At 31.5% G+C, this 13,069-nt stretch overlaps 1 long non-coding RNA gene across 3 annotated transcripts in view; it reads right to left on the bottom strand.

Moving 5' to 3' along the window:
* Positions 1-1,918: 1,918 nt before the first annotated feature.
* The window catches only part of LOC143042408 (uncharacterized), a 111,461-nt gene continuing 100,310 nt past the window's right edge, over positions 1,919-13,069 (bottom strand). The window contains exons 1-3 of one of the 3 annotated variants that reach the window (XR_012967976.1): positions 11,654-11,896; positions 8,537-8,626; positions 1,919-2,506 (exon numbers count right to left, since the gene is read on the bottom strand). This is a non-coding gene — a long non-coding RNA (uncharacterized LOC143042408). Of the gene's footprint in view, positions 2,507-8,536; positions 8,627-11,552; positions 11,897-13,069 lie in introns of those variants that run through there. The other 2 variants (XR_012967975.1, XR_012967977.1) reach the window with 2 other exon arrangements.

Here is a 13,069-nt window from a genome sequence, read left to right as displayed (position 1 = left end):
GAACAACGGCATCTTTAAAGTTCAAAATATTAAAATATTCCTCAAATTCCCAGTTTTTCTTAAAAATTTTGTAGTTAATAGCTTTTGACGAATTTTGAATTAGCGAATTCCAATTCTGAAGAAACTGGTCTAACAGTCTTTGCTTTATAACAGTTTTTAACCAATCTTTATCTATAAAATTTTGTGTTTCCCATATATATGAGAAACCACAATCTTGAAATATTTTTTTGACAAAAAGAATCCATTTAGTCTGCATGTTAAAATGAACATTCATATGGCGAGAAAGTTGATACAATATACAGGAAAACTTTGCTTGTTTGCCGGATATCAAATTTGCCCAAAATAATACTGCTCGAATTTTTATATCTATGTCAACCGGATGGCGACCTAGTTCCCCGTAAACCATATAGTTTGGTGTTGAGGATTTCAGATTTAAAAGTAATTTACAGAATTTTAAATGTATTTTTTCTAATACCTCATTATTACTAAAACCCCATACTTCAGACCCATACAACAATATGGGCTTGACAATTTTGTCAAAAAGATCTAGCTGACATTTTATGGAAAGCTGATACATCCTTCCCATTTTCAGGACTTCGTACATGGCTTTTAAGGCCTTATCGGATAAATGTTTTTTTGTCATATTAAAATTCCCCGTTTTAGTAAAAATAATTCCCAAATAGTTACACTGCTTTACTATCTCAATGTTAGTGTTATTGTAAGAAAATCTGAGATTTTTTGGCAAACGCCCAAAACCAAACACTAAAGCTTTGGTTTTGTCAACGTTTACTTTCAATTTCCAAACCTTACAATAATCATGAAAGGCATTGAGTTGAGTCTGCAGGTCCTGTGCTGTTTCGGCCAGCAATACCGTGTCATCTGCGTACAAAATTATAAAAAACTTTAAGTATATTTCCAATTCCCTTTCCAGATCTTCTGAAATAGTTTGAAGTCCTGTGATATTTTTACTGACTAAGAAATTTTCTAAGTCATTCAAAAATAATGAAAATAGGAAAGGTGATAAGTTTTCCCCTTGTCGTACGCCATTATCACAAGCAAAGTATTCCGAATTACAATAATTATATGATATACGAGATTTAATATCACTGTACATATTCAATATTAAACACTGGACACTTTAAATTTGCAAAACACTCATTTGCAAATCCGCCGCCGCCTCAAATAAGAGCTACAGTGTCATGTATATAACCAAAATGTGCGGAATTACATGGGATTCAATAATTTCATTAGTTTTCTACTGTTACTATTATATTTATTTTGCTATTTGATTTATAAAAACATGGGATTTTCAATATCCCATGGGACAGGGCAAAATCCCATGGGATTTACCATTATCCCATGGGATTTTAGTTAAATCCCATGGGATTTTTTTTGGTCCCATGGGATAATTGTAGTCCCATGGGATATTTGTTGTCCCATGGGACAAAAAAAATCCCATGGGATTATTATTATCCCATGGGATTTTTAATATCCCATGGGACAAAATAAAATCCTATGGGATTCAAATTATAAATATATAGATATAAATATACAGTATGTGTATGTTGCAATGAATGCTGTTTGGTTGTAAAAAGTTTTAAATGTATACAAGTTTTTTTATATTTTATTAAATTTTTTTTCATTTTGTCACAAACATGTTTTTTATTTGTTAATACAATAAAGATTATAATTCTGATTTTGGAATGTATAATAAAATTTAAGGTCAAAGAGTAAAGTTCTTTCACTGAAACAAAATGATGACATGTTTAAATAAATGAAAAAATATTGTTTTGAAATCTTTGTCTTGTTTATTTTATAATGAAAAATAGAACTGAAAAAAATATTTCATATTCTGACTGAATAGTTTACTCTTTTCGTGAAGTAAGGTTTTCTTTGTTATAGTTTCATTGCAATACATGATTGAATATGCAAACAATTTGAATGATATACCTTTGTGGTGTACATAATATTATGCTTATATTTGCAAATTTATAATTTAAACACTTTTTGTGTTAAAGTTTTAGTTTTCTTTTTCGCTGCTTGCTATGTACTATTATTCAGTCCACTATATAAGAGTCAAGTCAATAAATTATTTCATCCACTAGAATATTCCTGCAAATTCTTAGACAAAACATTTTTCAATCTGTTCTTCAAAGATCCTCCTCGGTACATCTTTATTGGATGGAGCGATTCAAATGAGAAGACAAAGCAGGTTTATTTGGACAACAACATACTAATATTTTTTTCATTCGTTCCTTCTTTCAATTGATAATAACATTGTTGCGTTTACATGATCAAGTTCTTGAGCATCTATGATCGTGATGATATGACTCCTTTTTGTTTATAGTCATATGTTGAAATTTCCTTTTTCTATTAAATGTAGAAAAAAACATTCCATTTCAAATTAATAAAAAAAAGTCGCACTGTTGAGAAAAATATCATCTTCCAAGTTTTCTGTTCAGTATTGATCTGTTGAATGATGACCATGAAAACCGAGATGTCTGACCTACAAATACACAAAACTCAAAAATTATCAGTGAAGAGAAATACAGCAATAAAATGACTATTTTATCATGTTTATGAACATTTTAATAAACTTTCATTTAAATATCTATTGTTAGTACTCTTATTTCAGTGCTTTGTGTCTATGATTTACATATTACTGGTTATTGTTTGGTTCCTTGTTGCAGTCTTTTGAGTTAAGCCCATTGCAACAAATTTTTACAATTTGTTCAAATGTTGTGCTGTTATTAAAACCACTGTCCGGTATAGCGTTTGCTCATTGTCAAAGGCTGTACAGTGAACTATTTTTGTTAAATTAAGGGGGCTCACAGGTTTCAATCAATTTTTTTTTCTTAATACATGTAATATAGGGTTACGCTATATTTTTCTATAAATGAACTTTATCTTATACTTTATAGAAAAATAGAAAAATTAAATTAAAACTAGAGGCTCTAAAGAGCCTGTGTCGCTCACCTTGGTCTATGTGCATATTAAACAAAGGACACAAATGGATTCATGACAAAATTGTATTTTGGTGATGGTGATGTGTTTGAAGTTCTTACTTTACTGAACAAATTTGCTTCTTACAATTATATCTATAATGAACTTTGCCCATTAGTAACAGAGAACTATATTTGGTAAAAATTTACATAAATTTACCAAATTAATGAAAATTGTTAAAAATTGACTATAAAGGGCAATAACTCCTTAAGGGGTCAATTGACCATTTAGGTCATGTTGACTTATTTGTAGATCTTACTTTGCTGAACATTATTGCTGTTTACAGTTTATCGCTATCTATAATAGTATTCAAGATAACCAAAAACGGCAAAATTTCTTTAAAAATTACCAATTGGAGGGCAGCAACCCAACAACCAGTTGTCCAATTCATCTGAAAAATTCAGGGCAGATAGATATTGACTTGATTAACAATTTTACTTCTTGTCAGATTTGCTCTAAATGCTTTGGTTTCATAGTTATAAGCCAAAAACTGCATTTTACCCCTATGTTCTATTTTTAGCCTTGGCGGCCATCTTGGTTGGTTAACCAGGTCACGCCACACATTTTTTAAACAAGATACCCCAAAGATGATTGTGGCCAAGTTTGGATTAATTTGGCCCAGTAGTTTCAGAGGAGAAGATTTTTGTAAAAGATTACTTTAATTTACGAAAAAGGTTAAAAATTGAGTATAAAGGGCAATAACTCCTAAACGGGTCAACTGACCATTTTTGTCATGTTGACTTATTTATAGATCTTACTCTGCTGAACATTATTGCTGTTTACAGTTTATCTCTATCTATAATAATATTCAAGATAATAACCAAAAACAGCAAAATTTCCTCAAAATTACCAATTCAGGGGCAGCAACCCAACAACCGATTGACCGATTCATCTGAAAATTTCAGGGCAGATAGATCTTGACCTGATAAACATTTTTACTCCGTCAAATTTGTTCTAAATGCTTTGGTTTTTGAGTTATAAGCCAAAAACTGCATTTTACCCCTATGTTCTATTTTTAGCCGAGGCGGCCATCTTGGTTGGTTGACCGGGTCACACCACACATTTTTAAACTAGATACCCCAATGTAATTGTGGTCAAGTTTGGTTCAATTTGGCCCAGTAGTTTCAGAGGAGAAGATTTTTGTAAAAGTTAACGACCACAGACGTTGACGACGACGGACGCCAAGTGATGAGAAAAGCTCACTTGGCCCTTTGGGCCAGTTGAGCTAAAAATGGGGACACCATTCAATCACACTCACAATCCGCCTTTGAAAGAAGCATATATATACATTTTTGTAACGGTACTTTTTTTTCTGTTTAACTAATAGGAGAAATAGAGGTAATTTTGAAATGAAAAAAGAACTTAATTACAGAAATCGCTTAAATTTTACAATAGTTTAGTTTAAGTAAAGTTAGTTAAAAATGATTATAAAAAATATAGATCACTGATGAGCTAAAAAAGATATTACAATTCTCATGCCAAAAAATGGCATTTCTGCACCAAAGGGAGATAATTTGGAGCTTTTTCAATGATATGTCATGGTGTGTTATTTGGCTTAAATTTGTGTTAGTGTTATTTTGGATTATAATTATGTTTTATTTTAAGAAAGAAAATTTTATGTTTGTATTTTGTAAGAATTGTAATTAATTTGTTTAATTGATTTTACCTATGCTGTGGCATTAGTACTCGAAATGTCACAGTTTGCTCAAAGCACTTTATTTTGAAATATTAATTGTAATTAGCATATGTCACTAGGATTAGGCTTTGTTAATTAAAGTCTCTTTTTACTAATGAGAGTAATATTAACATCTTGTGTCATGTCAAGTTATTTTGTGTTTTAGTATAAATAGCGTTGTGAAATTTAGAAAAATTAGTCACCTTTCGGAAACCTAACCTTTCACTACTAAAGTCTATTATACTGGATCTGTAAGACTGTCGATCAGTCTACTAGTTGACTTTGTAGTGTTTAGACAAAAATGTATTTTTGACTCACCTTTTATTTTGGGAATTTTTTTAGATAGCAGTCAGTGTTTCGGAAGCGTAACCTCACACTACTCATGTCATTATACTGGACCTATAAGACTGTCTACCAGTCTACCAGTTGACTTTGTAGTGTGAGACAAAATTTATCTCTGACTCATAATTTAACTTTAGAAAATACTTTTGAGAAACTTTTATTTTGAGACTTTTATATTTTGAAATTGAGATTAAGTTCTATTTATTATTTAGTAATTTTGGCATTTAGTTATATTTTACATTTTAAGGAGAACTAGTTTTACTTTGGATTTGTTATTTTGAATTGATACTTTGTACTTTAATTAGATTATTATTATTTGGCATTGTTTATTGATTGATTTGTTATCATTCATTTAAATCGTTATCGTTAATTAAATTATGAAAACCTTCCTTGCGTTTTAGCTATGCCTGTCAGAACATTAAGTCTAGCGATAGACTGACCCCCTGTCCCTTGGTTCCAGCACATACGAGTTAGCTCCCCCTTATCTAACAGTGCTCTCGAGTGGACCTTGGTGACAGATATGGTGGATTGACCCGAGGCATGATACAAATTAGATTCTGAGACTGCATAGCTAGAATGTAGGTTGACAAAATTCATTCAAAATTATTTAAAACTTAAATTTCAAAATTGAGACAACAGCAGGAGAAACAATGAGAGGAAGAGAGAACCAGTAACAGCAGAGAAAAGTTGCAGATTCAACAACACACAACTAAAAGATAAGTACATCTTGCCTATTATATTACACTTTAATAACTTTTAAGTGAAAAGTATAGATGTATGTTGATTCTTGGTGTGAATCTGTTTACTTTAAATAAATATTTGTTTGTGCAAAAACTTTACAAAAGTTAACATTCAGTTCTGGAGAAACTGTACTTGTGCAAATAATTTTATACGATCTGGAAATTTGACTCATAGTAGAGAGAATTTAACATTTAGTTCATGAGAGATTTTATTTGCAAAATTAATGAAGTTATAACTTAAGGTAGAGAGAATTGAACATAAACAATATACTGACAAAAATACTTTAAGTTTTAGTTTGGTAATTGGAGTAGAATTATCATGGGGAGAAAGAGAATCTCAAAAGGATGGTGCTGCCAAAAAGACAGATGTGCCAGGCTATCCAGTGTAATACCAGGAACAGCAGGTTTCCAGTTTACTACAACCATGGAGAGGAACTTTGTCGAAATTGGAATAGAGAACCTTCAAGTGAGATGTTTAGTTGACAGTGGGGCTTCTTTATGCAGTATCAGCCAACATCAGTTGTACCGCCTTAACACCACTACAGCGATACACAGAGATCAACGATCAAGGATGCAATAAGTGTTCGTGGATATGTGTATGCAATAATCGGAAATATAGTGCTTCAACTTTCTTTTGGACATCTTACCAGAAATTCATAATTTTGAACATTACTTGCTAGAACTTATTTATAGGATTAAACTTTTTGTGCAAAAACAAAGCAAAAACAGACTACAAGAACAGAACTTTGACATTACCAACTCAGATCATTTAGACATCAGTGAATATCATGATGGTGCTTATCATGTTACCACAGCAACCTTCCAAGACAGCAGTACATAGAAAACTTTCGGTTTCTATCTTCTTTTTTTGTGGTTCTAGGAACTAGTAGGAGTGCACGCCTGTTGGTTCTTTTCACTACATCAATTTGAATTTTGGATTACAGAAATATTATTCTATTATTCGTCTGTTAAACAAGGAATAAAGGTTGCTGGAAGCTAGCAAGCTGATATAAATTGTTGTTGATACATATAATATATTTTTTCTTACTGACGCCAGTTTATAGTTTGTACAGAGTGTATTGAGATATTTTAGGTGTTAATATGTGAATGTATATATCATGTTTGGGGACAAACATATAAGAGTAGGGGGGAATATGTCATGGTGTGTTATTTGGCTTAAATTTGTGTTAGTGTTATTTTGGATTATAATTATGTTTTATTTTAAGAAAGAAAATTTTATGTTTGTATTTTGTAAGAATTGTAATTAATTTGTTTAATTGATTTTACCTATGCTGTGGCATTAGTACTCGAAATGTCACAGTTTGCTCAAAGCACTTTATTTTGAAATATTAATTGTAATTAGCATATGTCACTAGGATTAGGCTTTGTTAATTAAAGTCTCTTTTTACTAATGAGAGTAATATTAACATCTTGTGTCATGTCAAGTTATTTTGTGTTTTAGTATAAATAGCGTTGTGAAATTTAGAAAAATTAGTCACCTTTCGGAAACCTAACCTTTCACTACTAAAGTCTATTATACTGGATCTGTAAGACTGTCGATCAGTCTACTAGTTGACTTTGTAGTGTTTAGACAAAAATGTATTTTTGACTCACCTTTTATTTTGGGAATTTTTTAAGATAGCAGTCAGTGTTTCGGAAGCGTAACCTCACACTACTCATGTCATTATACTGGACCTATAAGACTGTCTACCAGTCTACCAGTTGACTTTGTAGTGTGAGACAAAATTTATCTCTGACTCATAATTTAACTTTAGAAAATACTTTTGAGAAACTTTTATTTTGAGACTTTTATATTTTGAAATTGAGATTAAGTTCTATTTATTATTTAGTAATTTTGGCATTTAGTTATATTTTACATTTTAAGGAGAACTAGTTTTACTTTGGATTTGTTATTTTGAATTGATACTTTGTACTTTAATTAGATTATTATTATTTGGCATTGTTTATTGATTGATTTGTTATCATTCATTTAAATCGTTATCGTTAATTAAATTATGAAAACCTTCCTTGCGTTTTAGCTATGCCTGTCAGAACATTAAGTCTAGCGATAGACTGACCCCCTGTCCCTTGGTTCCAGCACATACGAGTTAGCTCCCCCTTATCTAACAGTGCTCTCGAGTGGACCTTGGTGACAGATATATACATTTTAAAAGTTGTCTGGGGCCAAAACGAATGGATTTTTTAGAATGATTTCTGTACCATATGAAAAAGTAAAAACTAACAAAGTTATAAATAAAATTAGTTATGTAAAAAAAAAATATTTAATATTTTTCTGAAATTTTTATACCCTCGAGCCTCCTTAAACATTGTTAAATGTCATTTTATCTCTATTGGAGAAAAGTCTTATTTGAAATCAGACTGCTTCTTATTTTTATATCAACCCAGCCATATTATGCCTGTCCAATATCAGGAGCTTGTACATAGTTCAGTGGTTGATGTTGGTTCATATCCGTCATTTTTGTTTTTCATAATATTTTGTTTTTTTATAAATTAGTCTGGTATATTTGAAGTTTGAATTGATGCTTTGTTTCAAATTTTGTTAGCGTTGTCTTTTATAGATTACTATATCATGTATAGGGTATGAGTTTTTTCATTACTAACAGGTCATCATTGGCCTCTAATAAGTAATTACAATGCTTACATCCACTTAATTGAACTCTGATGGATATTTTTCTCATTTATCGTACCACATCTTATTTTAATAAATATTTAATCATTACTCAAGGGCTAAAACTTTTTTCAACAGTGGACTTACCATTTAGGCTTTGTTGACCTTTGTAAATCTATTTTTGTTGATAATTTCTTCTGTTTATAGTTTCCCTTTTATATCTTTAATATTCTTGCCCTACACATAAAAGGGTAAACAATATCATTTAATGACAAAAATAACTACTAATACATAAAAAGTAGGCAACTGAAAATTTTGCCTCATTTGTATATAACTTTGACTTGATTCTCATTCTTGCTGTTTAATATTATCATTGTTTTATGAAAATGAGGTCTTAGTAAAATTAACCTTGGCAAACAGATATCTTCTTTTTTTATATGACACCTTGCATTCATTTCGTACAACAAGTAGACCTATGCTTATAATATCTGATAAAATGACAAAACCAAGAAAACTTAGCATTGACCAAAGAACCATAAAATGCGGTCATCAGCTGGTCATGGTTTTATGAATCTGCCAGAGAGACATGCACACCTTACAATTGTTACATATCCTACAAATATAATCTACCTGTAACTTTAAGCATAATTATGATAAACAATCCAGTGTTTCATTGACCAATGAAAATGAGGTCACGGTCATATAAAATATGACAGACAGACATGTGCATCTTACAATCATTCCGTTCACTAAATAAAGTGACCTTATTGCTTACAGTATCTGGAAAATAAACCAAACCACAAAAGCTAAACATTTTCATAGTTCCTTATACCCTGTCACATTCATAATATATGTGCCTGTTCCAAGTCAGGAGCCTATAATTAAGTGATTGTCCTTTATTTATGTGTAACATTTAACTGTTTTTCCATTTTTTGTACATAAATTAGGTTGTTAGTTTTCTGGTTTGAATTGTTTTCGTTGTCATTTCTGGACCTTTTATAGCTGACTATGCAGTATAACTGGGAGTACTCTCAGATCTGTTCATTGTGTCTTTTTGTGTAGGGATGTACAAGTACCCGGCCACGTCCACTTGTATTTTTGTCCATCTGATGAGTTAAGCCTTTTTCAACTGATTTTTATAGTTTATTCTTATGTTGCACTGTTATACCACTGTCGCAGGTTAGGGGGAGGGTTGGGATCCCGCTAACATGTTTAACCCCGCCACATTATTTATGTATGTGCCTGTCCCAATCAGGAGCCTGTAATTCAGTGGTTGTCGTTTGTTTATGTGTTACATATTTGTTTTTCGTTCATTTATTTATATAAATAAGGCCGTTAGTTTTCTCGTTTGAGTTGTGTTACATTGTCTTATCGGGGCCTTTTATAGCTGACTATGAGGTATAGGCTTTGCTCATTGTTGAAGGCCGTACGGCGACATTTAGTTGTTAATGTCTGAGTCATTTTGGTCTCTTGTGGACAGTTGTCTCATTGGCAATCATACCACATCTTCTTTTTTATATTTGTTCATTGTTAAGGCTGTAGGATGACCTTGAGTTGTTAATTTCTGTTTCATTTGGTCTCTCATGGGGAGTTGTCCAATCATACCCCATCTTCTTTTTTTATATTGTCCTATGTACTATGAAGATAAAGTAAGATGAAACTTCTCAGTCAGATATATGCACCTAGTTGACCTTTTGCTAATTTGAAAATAATAAAATAGAGAAACTGGTCAAAAAAAACAAAAAGGTAACATTAAGCAATGAACCATAAAAATGAGGTCAAGATTGAATAAAACATGCCAGTCTAACATGTACATCCCTAAAAATTTTCATACAACAAATATACTTGACATGTTGCATACAATATTAGAAAACTCGACCAAAACACAAAAACTTAACAATAACCACTGAACCATGAAAATGAGGTCAGAGGATAGAAAACCAGATAAATTGACACAAATCCCTGTGGTAAGACAAAATGTGCCATAATATTAGTCCAAATGATAATAAAGTCTTGCATGGCTATTCTGTTCTGTTCTGGTTTAGAAAATCCCTCCTTCAAAGGAGCACTTTGCACAATGACGAATAAATGTTTATATATATATATATATACCTAAAAAGACATACTAGGTACGCCTCGTGAGATAAGTGTTGGTTACTGTCAAAGACCCTTACGCTTGCTTGGCAGAAGGTTTTTAATTATGAAGACGAGTTCGTACTCCATGAAGAGCAAAGCAAAGCTTCCTTGTTATGTATTCTACAGTGTAGCAGGCATCCATGCATTTACATTTGCAACCACAAGCACATATAAAGCTACTAGGGTCCAATATAAAGTTAGTGTCTAGCTATTTCAACTTTTTTCTTGGACGCCGTCATAGTAAAAAAAATCCTTTCAAGGTGTAATAATTGTTTGTATTACAAAAAGAAGAAACCTAAATCTTACTTGTTAGTTGTTATGGGCTAACAAAAAAGATTTATTTAAAGTTGGTTATACATACAATACAACATAAGCTCTAGAGCTTTTATCCAACATATATATGACAAGCACAATACATAAAACATTAAGTTCATCACTGAGATAATAGTCTCAGATAGAGGGAGACAGGGTCAACCAAACCCCTATTCAATCTGAATGTAGGACAGAAAGTCACAGGACAAAAAGTCACGGTCAACAAGTCACAGACAAAAAGTCACAATTCAGTTTAGAGATTATTTTTCTTTGAACAAGAAAACACTTTTTTTTGTATTTTTCTTGAAGTTTTATTTAAGAAGCAACTTAGTAATTAAAATTTATTCAATAAATATCAATAATAATCAAATAATTGTTATGAAAACAAAATTTCAAAGTGGCTTGGTACTTAAATGGCTTCAATTTGCCAATAAATATGGCCCCATAAATATATCCTTTGCAAGATTAAAATCTAATACATTTCCATTTATCGTGTTTATCAAGCTCTATGAGCAATTTCCTTAAATTAAAAATGAATGTATGTAATAAAAAGAAAATATTTCAAGATCTATGTAATAAAAAGAAAATATTTCAAGATCTTTTTCATATATATATTCAAACCAATTGTCAACAATTTGTTTGTGACTTTTTGTCCTATCAAATTTGTGACTTCATGTTCTGTGACTTTTTGTCCTGCGACTTTCTGTCCGTTTACCTTCCATCTAAATCAGTAAACTGAATAATTGTTTTTTGCAGTAGTCCGGGTAACGAGTCGATATCTGTTATTAATCATGCAAATTGCGAGTCAACACTTACACACTTTTTTTCAGAATGTCAGCTAAAAACAAAGAATCACTGGTGATAGGGGAGTGTAACCGATGAATTGATCCTGAATCAGATAAGATTTTCCAAGTATTACGGAGTCGGAGAACCTCTTTATTTGATCACACTCACCGGGAGATTCAATAATGAGGCTACTAAAAACATTTCATTTTCCCATGTTCGCTGTTTTTCGCTATAATTATTTAAAGCTGAATAAAGCTATTTGAAAAATACATTAATTTGTGTTTTTTACTGCTACAAGATATTTGAATAAAATCACGTAAAAAAATGCTAATTACGCACCAGTTGCTGAGCAGAGAATCATTTAAAGCCAGGAACAGTATATACTAACTGTAAGAATAAAAATTCCCAGTAAAAAGGCAGTCAAATCTTAACAGAACTGTAACTTAATGATACATGTATATCAAGTTCCAACACCTCACCCAGCACCCTGGCCCAGCACACTGAGTTAGCAAACTGGTGTGTGTCAGTCTTATAATATAAAACTGTGTAGGTTCATATCGTTAGATTTATCGTTTGTTTGGATATTTTTAGGATCGTTGTAAAATTATATATCTTGAACTTTGTTAAAATACTATTTTAAATTGTTCAATTCGTTATATTTCATAATTTTGTCAAAGTGTACTTTTTAAAGTTTTAAATTTTAAAGATATAAAAAATGAATATATATATATATATATATATTCCATTTTGATTTGAGGGAAATCTGTTTGAACTGTAATGACATGGTCAGTCAACTGATTTGTTGCAAAGCTGATTACAGGTAATTATAACATACAGCAATTTTCCATTACGACAGTGCGTGTACTCTCCGGTGTGTATAAAGTAAAGTTTCTAGAGAACATCCTGTCTACGTGTAATACAGATTGATGACATTACACAAAATTTCTTTTGTTAAATGTGCTTAGGTATCTGTGTCTATTCCCTATTTCAACACCACAAATTTTTAGAAGAAAAAAAATCAAAAAATCAATTATATGAAATAAAGAAGAAAAGTAGCTAATATCAACTTCAGTAACTAGTAACTAGTAACTGCGCATTGAGTAATCATAATTTCAATATTGCATGAACCAACAAATGGAAGTTTTTAACGACCTTGACTGGCTATACAGCCCTTGCACGGTCGGTAATGAACCAACCCTTGACAAAACGTATACATGTAGGCCTATGTAAAAGTGTTTAAAAAGACCAATTCCTATTGGTTATATTTCACACTAGGACCTTAGATAACTAGAACTAAGCAGTGGTTGATCCAGAAATTTTCATAAGTGGGGACCCATTGACCGGTACGTCTAAACACTGCTAAGGACTCCTTAGTGCACTAAGGACTCCTTAGTGCACTAAGGACTATACAATGCCACTAAGAACTAGAAGGAGTGCTGTTGTGTG

The sequence above is a fragment of the Mytilus galloprovincialis genome, chromosome 8 (assembly GCF_965363235.1).
Source record: "Mytilus galloprovincialis chromosome 8, xbMytGall1.hap1.1, whole genome shotgun sequence".
Classification (NCBI taxonomy): Eukaryota; Metazoa; Mollusca; class Bivalvia; order Mytilida; family Mytilidae; genus Mytilus; species Mytilus galloprovincialis.
The sequence above is the reverse complement of the archived record's forward strand: the minus strand, read 5'-3'. Positions and strand labels throughout refer to the sequence as shown.